A 12,355-nucleotide genomic window follows, 5' to 3' on the forward strand; every position below is an offset into this window, starting at 1 on the left:
ACTGTGAATCAAGGTTAACTGCATGCAGTAACGGGCCTTAGAATATTTTGTAACGCAACGAGGTTTGGTACTTCTGAATTGCGAATTGGCGGTTAATTCGAAATCACGTAATTCGAAGTCCGATTTTTGAGTCCCAACGACTTCGAATTAACGAGGTTTTACTGTATGTGTCGTATGAAAGTTCTGCAGGCATAGTGTGTATGCAGAACAACAGATAGCTTTGTAATATATAAGTAATAATAATAATAATAACGTAAATGTTTCCACCTTTTCAATACAATATATTCACAAAATTACAAAATTATACGGTACTAGTTTCGACCCATCTAGGGGTCATCATCAGCCGTATTGGAGCAAAGATCATTTGTGGCGAAATCCTAAGACAATATTATTTTAAAGAATAACAAGTGAAATGAGATGTTATGGTAATAGTTAATAATACAAGGAATATACATACTAAGAGGTTTTTAACAAAGAATAAAGTATAAATGGGGTGTTGTAAAAATTATAATCATGGAAATCAGTAAGTTCTTGTATTGAAATGAAATATGGCTTAGGAAGAGGGCTTAAGGTGGGGCTGAAGGGTGCGGGAGAAAGTGTAAATTTAATCAAAGGTACTTTTCCAAGACATTTACACTTTCTCCCGCACCCTTCAGCCCCACCTTAAGCCCTCTTCCTAAGCCATATTTCATTTCAATACAAGAACTTACTGATTTCCATGATTATAATTTTTACAACACCCCATTTATACTTTATTCTTTGTTAAAAACCTCTTAGTATGTATATTCCTTGTATTATTAACTATTACCATAACATCTCATTTCACTTGTTATTCTTTAAAATAATATTGTCTTAGGATTTCGCCACAAATGATCTTTGCTCCAATAGGCTGATGATGACCCCTAGATGGGTCGAAACTAGTACCGTATAATTTTGTAATTTTGTGAATATATTGTATTGAAAAGGTGGAAACATTTACGTTATTATTATTATTACTTATATATTATTCTCAGTTCAATACGGACCAAAAACATGAAATTCATAACCATCAAAGATAGCTTTGTGATAGCTGGTAGTAGCGCAGCGACGGCTGTGAAATCAGTCAGTTGGTGAGTGTCGTGAGAGATGGAAGTAACCCGTGTTGAGCAGCCGGCTTACATTAAAATAGCCGTTCTCCGAGAGAGAAATGAGATGGAATGTCACAGTGAATTAGTGGAAGCCCTTGGGAATAATGCCCTACCATACCGTACAGTAGCACGGTGGGTAGGAAAGTTGCAGTAAGGACGTGTGTCAACCAGTGATAAGCAATGTTCAGGACGACCTGTCAGTGTGCGGACCGACGTGGCACATGCCATAATCGAGCAGCTCCTGGATGAAGACAGATGATGGACGCTACTGGAGTTAGAGGGGGCAAGTGGCATCGAGAAACGCACTGTCCACAGGATATTGCGTTATGAGCTACAACATGTACAGATAAGAAAGGATTTCCACCTTATCAATACTGTTTATTGTAAGAATTAGCTTACAGTACCGGTTTCGACCCTAATATTCGTCAGCTGAACATAAATACCTTTTTTGCTTGATGTATATATGTAAAGGTATTTATGTTCAGCTGATGATGACCAATTAGGGTCGAATCCGGTACTGTAAGCTAATTCTTACAATAAACAGTATTGATAAGGTGGAAATCCTTTCTTATCTGTACATGTGTAATCTGTCAATACAGAAACGAAACTCATAATCAAGATGAGCTACAACTGCGTAAAAGTTCATCACGGTGGGTACCGCATGCACTGATGGAAGTTCAAAGGTGGGTGCGCTATGCAGTATGCTCCGACTACCTTGCACGCTGGCAACAGGACGGCAATCAATTCTTGTCACGAATAATTGCCATCGATGAATTTTAGTCCAGGGCATACGAACCAGAACTGGAACGTCAGTCCACGGAGTGGCAACATGCTGCATCACCAAGGAGGCAGAAGATCCGTCAATCTTTCCCCAGTGAAATTGATGGTGATCGTCACGTATGACATCAGGGGTGTCATTGTTTGCCACTTTGTTCCACATGGCAGAACAGTGACTGCAGAGTACTACAGGGACTTCCTGGTGCGACAAGTGCGACATGGCGCTCGTGACAAATGTCCGGATCTTGTGGACAGTGCAATAATCCTGCACGACAATGCAAAACTACATAAAGCAGAGTGTGTAGGGCAGTTACTGCGATGTTGGGGTTGGGAAGAATTGGAGCACCTACCGTACTCTCCCGACATTTCGCCCTGTGACTTGATCTCATTCGAAAGATTAAGGAACCACTACGTTGTAGGCGGTTTGCAATACGAGAGGACATTGCTAATGCTGTGTGCCAACAGGTGACCCGATTCACACATGGTGCGGTAAATGCTGAAGCTGATGGTATTCAGTGCCTCCCACATCGTTGGCAGTGTGTGGTGTCAGTAGCAGGGGACTACTTTGAGGGTCTTTAGGCCCAGGCTTGTCATGTCAACTTTATGTGTACTGTGTTGTCATTCTTTTGCACCGGAAAGGCCATATTGCCCTTTATAATACCGTAATAAATTAGTGTGTTACGATATTTCAGTGCTATTCATTGTCCACACATGTAGTTAACCCCTTGTCCTTTCGCCTGTATATGTCACATTTTCCAGCCGGACTGGTATCTTCAAGATACCAACCCTCGTAAACACTCATGGAAGAGCACACTACTTTACATGTGTGGTTTCAGCAGATATTTAACTTGGGCTGGTAATGCACTTACATTTCCCAGGAAGTTTGTGATTGCTGGTTTGTCGGCCATGACCTTGGCCGATATTGTGGCTGGACTGGACCCCCCCATGCAGGACAGCTTGTAATCTGCTCACCTGGTACTCTTGAGAATGGGGAATATTTTGATGCGGTTTTCCTTGTTAAGAATGAGATTAACCTTTTGCGGATGATTGCCGATATATGATCAATAAGCATAATACGTTTCCACAGTTGTTTGTCGATGTATAGTAAACATCTCACATTTTCCGTTCTCTGCGGTCGCATGTTGGTTATAGTGTATATCGCAGTGTCCCCAAGAGATGTGTTCAAGGAGCCATGGAGTAGCATTTGCTGCCATCTCCACGCAATATAGGAAAGCTGCAAAGGAAATAAACTATGAGATACAGCATGTTCTCTCTCTCTTTGCAGTGCTTGACCATATGGTATCAGGCGAGGTTGCAAGTGGCCCTTCTGGGTTGAATAGAAAGCGACATGATATTTTAGATGAGGAACAGATAAACGAAGTGTTAGGAAAAGAATCCAGCGGTGATGATAGTGATTTTGAGAATTAAATACAAGGGACAATTGAACAATCGAGTGATGAAAGTTTCACTAATGATGAAAGCGCGGGAAGATTGCCGTATGTTGACGGGTGGAAGGAAGTGAAGTCTGATGATAGGAAACTGAAGGAACACACATTCTGTAATAGTTCCAGACCTAAGATGAACTTGCCACATGATGCAGAGCCTATTGACTATTTTTCCCTATTTTTTTTTACAATGAGTTGCATGGTGCAATTGTTACTGAGACCAACAGGTATGCACGTGATAAATCGCAAAATTTCAGCTCAGCCCTAGATCCATATGGAACAAATGGACCGAAGTAAGTGTTACTGAAATGAGGGCATTTTTAGGTATCATTCCATTGCCTGATATAAAAATTACTGGTCCAGTGAGTGGGTGTCACAGATAAAATTCTTTCATGACGTAATGTCAAAAGATTGGTTTCTACAGATCTTTTGGATGTTGTAGATGGGGAATGATGTAGTGGAATGCAACAACAGGACTCTACGGCGAACAAGGAAAATACATGGTGGTGTAGAACATATTGAAAGAAATTTTCAGACCGAGTTCAATAGCTGCAGTCGCTTATGTGCGGCCAGTATCCAGTATTCGGGAGATAGTGGGTTCGAACCCCACTGTCGGCAGCCCTGAAGATAGTTTTCTGTGGTTTCCGATTTTCACACCAGGCAAATGCAGGTCTGTACCTTAATTAAGACCACGGCTGATTCCTAGTCCTTTCCTCTCCCATCATCGCCATAAGATCTATCTGTGTTGGTGTGACGTAAAGCCAATTGTAACAAAAGACATTTTCAGAAATATTTTGTACCAGGAAAAAATATTGCTATTGATAAGTCATCTGTTGGGTTCAAGGCTAAAATTTCGCTCAAGACGTACAATCCAAAGAAATCTACCAAATGGGGCCTAGACTTATTTGTTCTTGCGAACAGTTCTACAGGATACTAACATAGCATAATCCCATATTACAGAAAACTTACAAGTGAAGTGTGTAAATTACCCTATGCAGATAAACCGTTCAGTGCAAGAATTGTTCTGTCACTAATGGACCATCTTGAGCGCAGCATTGGTAACATTGAAGGATAGCATCTCTTTGCTGACTGGTATTACAGTAGCATAGACTTGGGTAAAGAACTGGACAGCAGGAAATGCCATACTACTAGTTCACTTATTTGTGGAAGAGTCAGTAATCCCAAGCTAGTAAAACAGGGAGCACTGAAAGGAGGACTACACAAGATAGTGATGAAACCAACTTGTTTTATCAGCTCCATGAAAACTATGTGTGGTGTTGGTCGGAATGATCACTATTAGGAAATCCCTAAAGTGGTGGCAAAAACTTTTCTTTTGGTGTCTGGAAGTGTGCATTGCAAACTGATACATTCTGTACACCATTGAAAAGAAGAATGGCAGTGAAAAGCCTTTGCCACACGTGAAGTAACGCAGTCGAAAGTCTAGTTGAGAATGTCTGAAATCCAAGGAAAAGGTCGCATCCAGGGTCAGCTGACAGAGAGGAACGCCTGAACGAAAAGTCTCACTTTTTGTAGCACTATAAAGAATTTATTGCGGCTGAATGGCCATAATGATACATATATGTCATATTCCTTTTAGAGTTTGACCTAACTAGTAATACAGCATATTTCCTAGTTCTGAGCAGTCATGTCACTCCTTGCTATATTCGACTATTGACCTGGTTTGGTTTGGACACATGGTTATGTGGTAAGTTCCACGTGTACTGTTACATAGTTTACACACGCAGTTTTCATGTGGATCATGAAACACTTTTCAGGATCAAATCTTGTTTGGTGAAACCATGAACTGCAAGCCTGGTCACGACTTGCCTCATTTCACACAGAGGTTGCATCCATCTTCTGTCTAGCATCGCATTTGTTGTGTAGAATTCCATCGGTATATCCCACTTTTTATTGTGTAGATTTTGAAGCAGCTTGTCGTAACTTTCCATAGTCGGTAGTAGGAGAATTATCCATAGATCCTCTATTAGGAACGTTTCTCTTGCAAACTTGTACACCAGTCTGGATCTGGTTGTCTTTGATACACCAAGGGCTCTTTTGAGAAATCTGGATTTTGTCTTTTCTGTCTCTTCCAATTGCCTGTAGTTACGGAATTCCATATTAGCTTGAGTCCATGTGTCAGAACGGGCAGCACCTTCGTTTGAAAAAGTGCCATTGCTGTTTCCAGTGAAATAGATTTAGGTGTCCAATGTTGTTTATAGCTTTTATTGTGGTAGCTGTGTTTTTATCTTATGTGTAGCCTAAAGCTTCTTCCTGTAACCTGTAGGGCAGTGCCTAGGTATTTGAAGTTGTTGATTATTTTCAGTTCCTTGTCGTAGCAGGTCACTTGGTCAGAAACTGCTGGCCTTCCACCATTTCGAAAAATTATCATTTCCATCTTGTCATTGATTGTAACTTTGTTTTTCCGGGCCCAGTCACTTAATATGTCTACTGCCTTTTGCAAGTCATTTATCTGCTCTGAAGCTGTTGCCATATCATCCGCATATATGTTTAACACGTTGAGTGCCAAGCGACCCCATATGGGTACGTGAGAGTAGTCAAGTTTTTGAACTTCACGTCCCCATATGGGGTCGTACGTTCGTTCCAAATCGAGAACTGTGCGAACCCATTTGGGTGCGCAGTAAGTATGTGATTTGAAGCTGTATAAGTTCTCTTCCTGCCATCTGCTGGTCGTCTATTTAAGTACGTGCATAGTCCACCTTCTATTTTTCAATTCCTGTTTTGGCGCGACCCCATATGGGTACGTCAAAAGTGCTATGTAGGGTGAAAAAGTCATTGTCTATCTCGCGCATGGATTGTTTATGTAATTGTGCAGTGCTGCGAGTTTCCTTTTCTTTTTTAAGTCGTTACTAGCAAATCGAGCAGTAAAATACTTAGTGAAAATATTCACACATCAACAAGACCAGCAGTTTTTTAAAATCAGGAGTTTATAGGATCAAATGTACCACCTGTAAAAAACCTACATCGGGCAAACCGGGAGAAACTTCATTATCAGATACCACGAGCACACTAACGCAATAAAATACAACAAGTTTTCAGCCATCGGCCAACACATGCAAGATTATAACCATAATTTCACCAATATTGAACAAGACATGGACATCCTCGTATTAGCAAACAAGGGCCCTTTACTGAACATAATGGAAAATTACTACATACACCTAGACCAATACTTTAATGCCAGTCACAATCTCAATGAAATCTCAGAGAAACCCAACATACTCTTCGATCTATTTATCACTTTCCTCAGAAACAATAATGCAGCCAACCTAAACTCAATCCTAAATTTAATCAAAGGTACTTTTCCAAGACAATTACACTTTCTCCCGCACCCTTCAGCCCCACCTTAAGCCCTCTTCCTAAGCCATATTTCATTTCAATACAAGAACTTACTGATTTCCATGATTATAATTTTTACAACACCCCATTTATACTTTATTCTTTGTTAAAAACCTCTTAGTATGTATATTCCTTGTATTATTAACTATTACCATAACATCTCATTTCACTTGTTATTCTTTAAAATAACATTGTCTTAGGATTTCGCCACAAATGATCTTTGCTCCAATACGGCTGATGATGACCCCTAGATGGGTCGAAACTAGTACCGTATAATTTGTAATTTTGTGAACATATTGTAGTATTGAAAAGGTGGAAACGTTTACGTTATTATTATTATTACTTATATATTAGTGAAAACGTAGTATATAGTTTCATTAATTTTGAACTCAGTACAGAGCAAATAGCGATCTCGCATGTTCATATTGATAAATTACAGTCTTCAGCATACACATCGCCGCTGTATTCCGGGTTTCCAAGCCAGCTGTTGCAACAGTTATGACCGTCTTCAACGATATAGTCACTGGTTTCCCATGTTGCACGATCATCGCTGCTGGGTTCTCTCACTCAAATTAAATGTTATACAAATAAAATTATATACTTATTCAATATCCGTAACTACGAATTATTCTTATAATAATATTCTGTTACATCCTAATTAACCAAATTTACATGATTTTCACTACTTTATATAGCAACATTTTATACGAAAATTTCCTAACCTCAAATCGGAGGATCGCCATTTACAAACATTTCCTGACCAAAAATCGGGGATCCTACTTTTTTACGGCCCCAGTATGAACAAGCATACACATCTCTCATAATCAACAGCGTATAACGCGTCTCTGCAAAGGAAAAGGTAAGTATGACCGAGCGTCGGGACAGTAACTACTGTATAAGTATGACCCCATATGGGGGCGTGTGTTCGTGTACAATTCGTAATGACCAATACGACCCCATATGGGGTCGCAATATGTTACCTAATATACATAATAAGTTGACGTAATATATCATAAATACATCCTCATTTCAGCGATCATTTGCTTGGTTAAGCCTGTGAACGTTTTGGCACCAGGGAGTAACTCGATGTTATTAGCTCACGGCACTAGACGGCAGTCCTATGAAATTCGGTCTGGCACTCAACGTGTTAATTTTGCCTTTGTTGTTTCTTGAATTCTGTCGCCAACATTGTATGTGAGCACATTAAATAGGGTGGGGCTCAGGGGATCACCTTGAAGTACTCCATTTGTTTGCATTATCCAGTTTGAATTCCCAACTCCGTCGTAGACTTGGGTATTTAGTTTCCTGCTAATATATTCAATATGAGGGTCGTTGTTCTTGTTCTGCCTGTTAGTGTTTCTTACTTGTTCATAAGTATAGTTCTGTTGACTAAATCAAAGGCCTTCGAGTAATCAACAAAGACTACATAAAGTTTACAAGTTACAAGTATATTTGTGATATACATAAAGTTTTGCAGGTTATAAAAACAGATTCATTAATCTTAAGGTTAAGATTGGTAAGATCGCGAAAGACATATATTTTTTAAAAGAATGTTTAAAATTCAAACTAGTACCAAAGTTTTTGAAATCTGTACAAAGACGAAACTTATCTATGCCAAATTTAGTAGACACTCAAAACAAAGTAAATGAAATCTGGCTAAAAAAACGAGATAAAAACACATTACAGAAAAAAGTCGTTTTTAAACTTACAACTTTATCGTACACATTTAGAAATCTCTGACCTTCTAACCCCGTTAGAATGGCAATCAGTACAACAATTTACTAATGAGTAACTCGTTGGTGTATTAGAGAAGAAACAAAGAACTATAGAAAACAAAATATCACATTTAATAGAGAACAAAACAAAATCCGAAAAACATAATACAAGAATAAAACAGACTAACTCAGACCTTAAAAACATCCCCACCACTGTAAATTTATCAGATGTCACCTTCACGGATAGTGAAATGAGCTTACTGAATAAAGGATCAAAATTTAATTGGCCTAACAATCATCAAATAGAAGATGTAATAACCACTGTAGCTGAAGTAGAATCTAATATAGGGAAATTGCCTTTAGAATCGCAAAGTGATACAAGATTCGAAGTTAAAAAGAAACTTCCAACCTTAGTAAAAGAAATAAATAACAACTTGAATCCCGACCTCACTAAACAAATCAAAGAATTAAAAACTAAAATCAACGAAAGCAACATAATAGTAACCAAAGCTGATAAAGGAGAAACTACAGTTATTTTAAATAAGCAAGATTACATTAAGAAAACAGAAGAATTTTTCTCAAATGGAGCCTATTCGATAATACAGAAAGATCCTACAATCAAAATTCAACGAAACCTAAAGAAATTACTTAAAAATTCGTCTTTTCTCTTTAATGATCTAGAATGTCAGAAGCTGATAAATATGAATCCCAAAATACCAACAGCCAGAGACATGCCTAAAATCCATAAAGCTAACATACCTATGCGACCTATAATTAACTGCATGAATAGCCCAACATATAAGACCTCTAAATTTATACATCATTTTTTGAAAAAGCACTATAAATTTTACAATAATTCTACAATTAATAATTCAATAGAATTCTGTGATAAAGTAAATAAATTCGAACTGCAACCACATCATAAAATGTGTTCATATGATATAACTAACATGTACCCTTGCATACCGATCAACGAAACCATTTATATAATCAAAATAAATTTATTCAATCATAGTAAATTAAGTGTGAAATAGAAGAATTCATAAATGTATTAAGATTTACTTTAAATAATAATTACTTCACATTTAATCAAAAGATATATCAGCAAATGTGCTTAGGAATGGGTGACCCTGCATCAAGTATACTAGCTAACATTTATATGGATCATTTAGAACATGTTAAAATTTTAAATAACATAGATGGACTAAACCTTTGGCTGAGATACATGGACGACACGTTTGTTATAATAGACAGTAAACTGAACAATAGTGATAATATTTTGGATTTCTTAAATAAATTAGACAGTAATATAAAATTCACTAAGGAAGATGAAAGGAACAATTCATTAAGTTTCCTAGATATAAATGTAAAGAGAGCAGGAAACAAATTTGACTTCCAGATTTATAGAAAACCGATGTTTACTCCAGTAACGATCAAAAACGAGTCACTCCACCCCAACTCTCACAAACAGGCAGCATTTTTTAGTTTGGTTTACAGAGCCCTAAAAATTCCACTAACAAACAAGAATTTAAAGAAAGAACTTGATTTTATAAAAAATCTAGCACTCAGTAACGGTTACAAAATAGAAATGATTGACAAAATCATTAATAAGGTGAAAATAAAATTGGCCACTAATCTTGTACCAGATAAAAATAAAAAATCCAAATTTGCAATTTTCACATTTACTAACCCAGCTATATACCAAATCACTAATACCATCAAAAAACAAAATATTAACATTGCCTTCAAGACCCAAAACACGAACCGAAACGTTTTCTTCAACCACAATAAAGTTAATACAAATAGTAATCAATATCAAGGATCTGGAATATATAGGCTCACGTGCGCAGAGTGCAATTTTTCATACGTTGGCCAGACTGGCCGAAGCTTTATAATAAGATATCTTGAACATGTAAATGCAGCCAAACACAGGAAACATTCTGCAATGAGTACACACATGCAAGAAACTGGACACAGTTTTACAACTATTGAAAGAGATTTAAAAATCTTAAGAAGAGTAGAAAAAGGAAAAGAAATGACGGAATTGGAAAACATATACATTTATTTAGATCAACAATACAATAAAAATAAAAACCTAAATGACAAAATAGAAATAAAGAATCCCATCTTATTACAATTACCGGAACTAATACAAATACTCAAATCAGGTATAAATAAATTCTATAAACATTTTAATCCGATAAAAGTTAATGGCTTATTGACACAAACAAACTCAACTTCTCCCCTCACTTCCCCTAGACTATCCCCTCCACAGTCTACTCCACCTACCAATGCGCCGCCTACCTTAACTTCCCCTTCCCCTTCCCCGCCAAAACGTAAACTCATCCACACTCACTCATACAACACAAGAAGTGCAAACAGGATAACAAGTAGTTCTCAAGAGTCTAGGAGTAACACCAAACAATTATGCAGCAGAAAGGAAAGTGACAGTTCTTCCAATAAGATGTTATACAGTAATACAATCAAAACCATAAACATATAATTTTTCTCTTTCATTACAGATACACCAACGAGCCATTATTGAACGTTTGAGAACATTTTAAATCCAATATCACATCAAAAAGTGTTTCATCAACAAGTTTGTTCACGAACAGTTTTACCCCATTGATAATATAAATTAATACCAATACATTTTATAAATGTTACTCCAGCAACGAGAACAAGTCTTATCGACCATAATGACAATTATCAACTGCAGAAAATATTCAGTACTGTTATGAAGTTTTAATGACAATTATACAAGTTAAGCAACGAGAATCAACACAACTAGCCAGATTTCAAAAGTTTTTTTTATTTTATTATATTCTTATTTTTAAACAATTTTAAAAGATGTTCACCGGATGAGTTTCGGTGATAAAATGTTTGGACTGAAGAAGATTTTAGACAAAAAGTGTTAACTTAAGACATAATTTTATTGTTGTGTGACTTTTAAAATGTTATAAGATTGTCAATTAGTTTTATAGGAGTAATCTTGAACCAAAAGAATTGTTTTATGATCTTACACAATCTTAGATTAATGATAGTTTGGCTGATGATGCTCACGAAAAGGAGCGAAACATGTACCATGTAAACATCATAATAAATATGTAAGTTTGTAATATATTTTTATTGTATTGAAAAGGTGGCAATTGGCAAAACTAAAGGAATTATATCACAAATACATAAAGTTTGCCGTTAGGTTTCTCCAGCGTCATTGTTATATGTCGTAGTAGATTCTCTGCTGCCATGAGTGTTGACGTTTGCTTACAGATGCCACATTGCTCTTCTGGTAGCGGTGGGTCTATCCTGGATGTCAGTATCCCTGTTAACCCATTGAGCCATGCATATTTGTTGGATTGAAACTGCATTGGCGCTGGGATTATTTTGGAGGAAATAGAGTGTTGCTTCATATCATGAGAAGACCATTAACGATTTAAATATACATGAAAACAAAAGGCATTCATACCACAAACTGCGGAACAAGGAATACAGTAAAACATTTTATTTTATTAGCATCACGGGACCAAACTCAGTCCGCCTGCTGAGCTCTAACAGTCTTCTCTTTGCACTTCCTCTTCGATTTTCACATCTATTTGTTCTTCAGGAGCGTTGCTCACACTAGTAGGCTACTAATATTACTACTAATTTCACTGAAAAAAATGACATTCCTAATCATTATTACTTCCTAAAAGGGGTTATATATCGGTAAATATCAGTTCCATCTTGTTTACAAGCGAATCTCAAAGTCTAGAGATAGCCCACTTCAAACTAACATCAAGCACAAGAGCATATAACACTGCAAAGAAAGAGTCCCTACACAAATTATAAATGCAACTCATTCTGCCATCTCTTGAGGAAAAGTTGAATTACGTAGTAAAATGAGACAACGGAACAGTTCCGTGGTCCGGCATTTGGTCCACGGAGACGAAGCACG

General features: G+C 37.2%; 1 protein-coding gene and 1 pseudogene across 1 annotated transcript in view; both read left to right on the top strand.

The window, feature by feature from the left end:
- Positions 1-12,355, top strand: part of mbc (myoblast city) — a 413,292-nt gene that overhangs the window by 119,650 nt on the left and 281,287 nt on the right. The window lies entirely within an intron of this gene.
- Positions 3,081-4,424, top strand: LOC136877171 (uncharacterized; annotated as a pseudogene).

The sequence above is a fragment of the Anabrus simplex genome, chromosome 7 (assembly GCF_040414725.1).
Source record: "Anabrus simplex isolate iqAnaSimp1 chromosome 7, ASM4041472v1, whole genome shotgun sequence".
Taxonomy (NCBI): domain Eukaryota; kingdom Metazoa; phylum Arthropoda; class Insecta; order Orthoptera; family Tettigoniidae; genus Anabrus; species Anabrus simplex.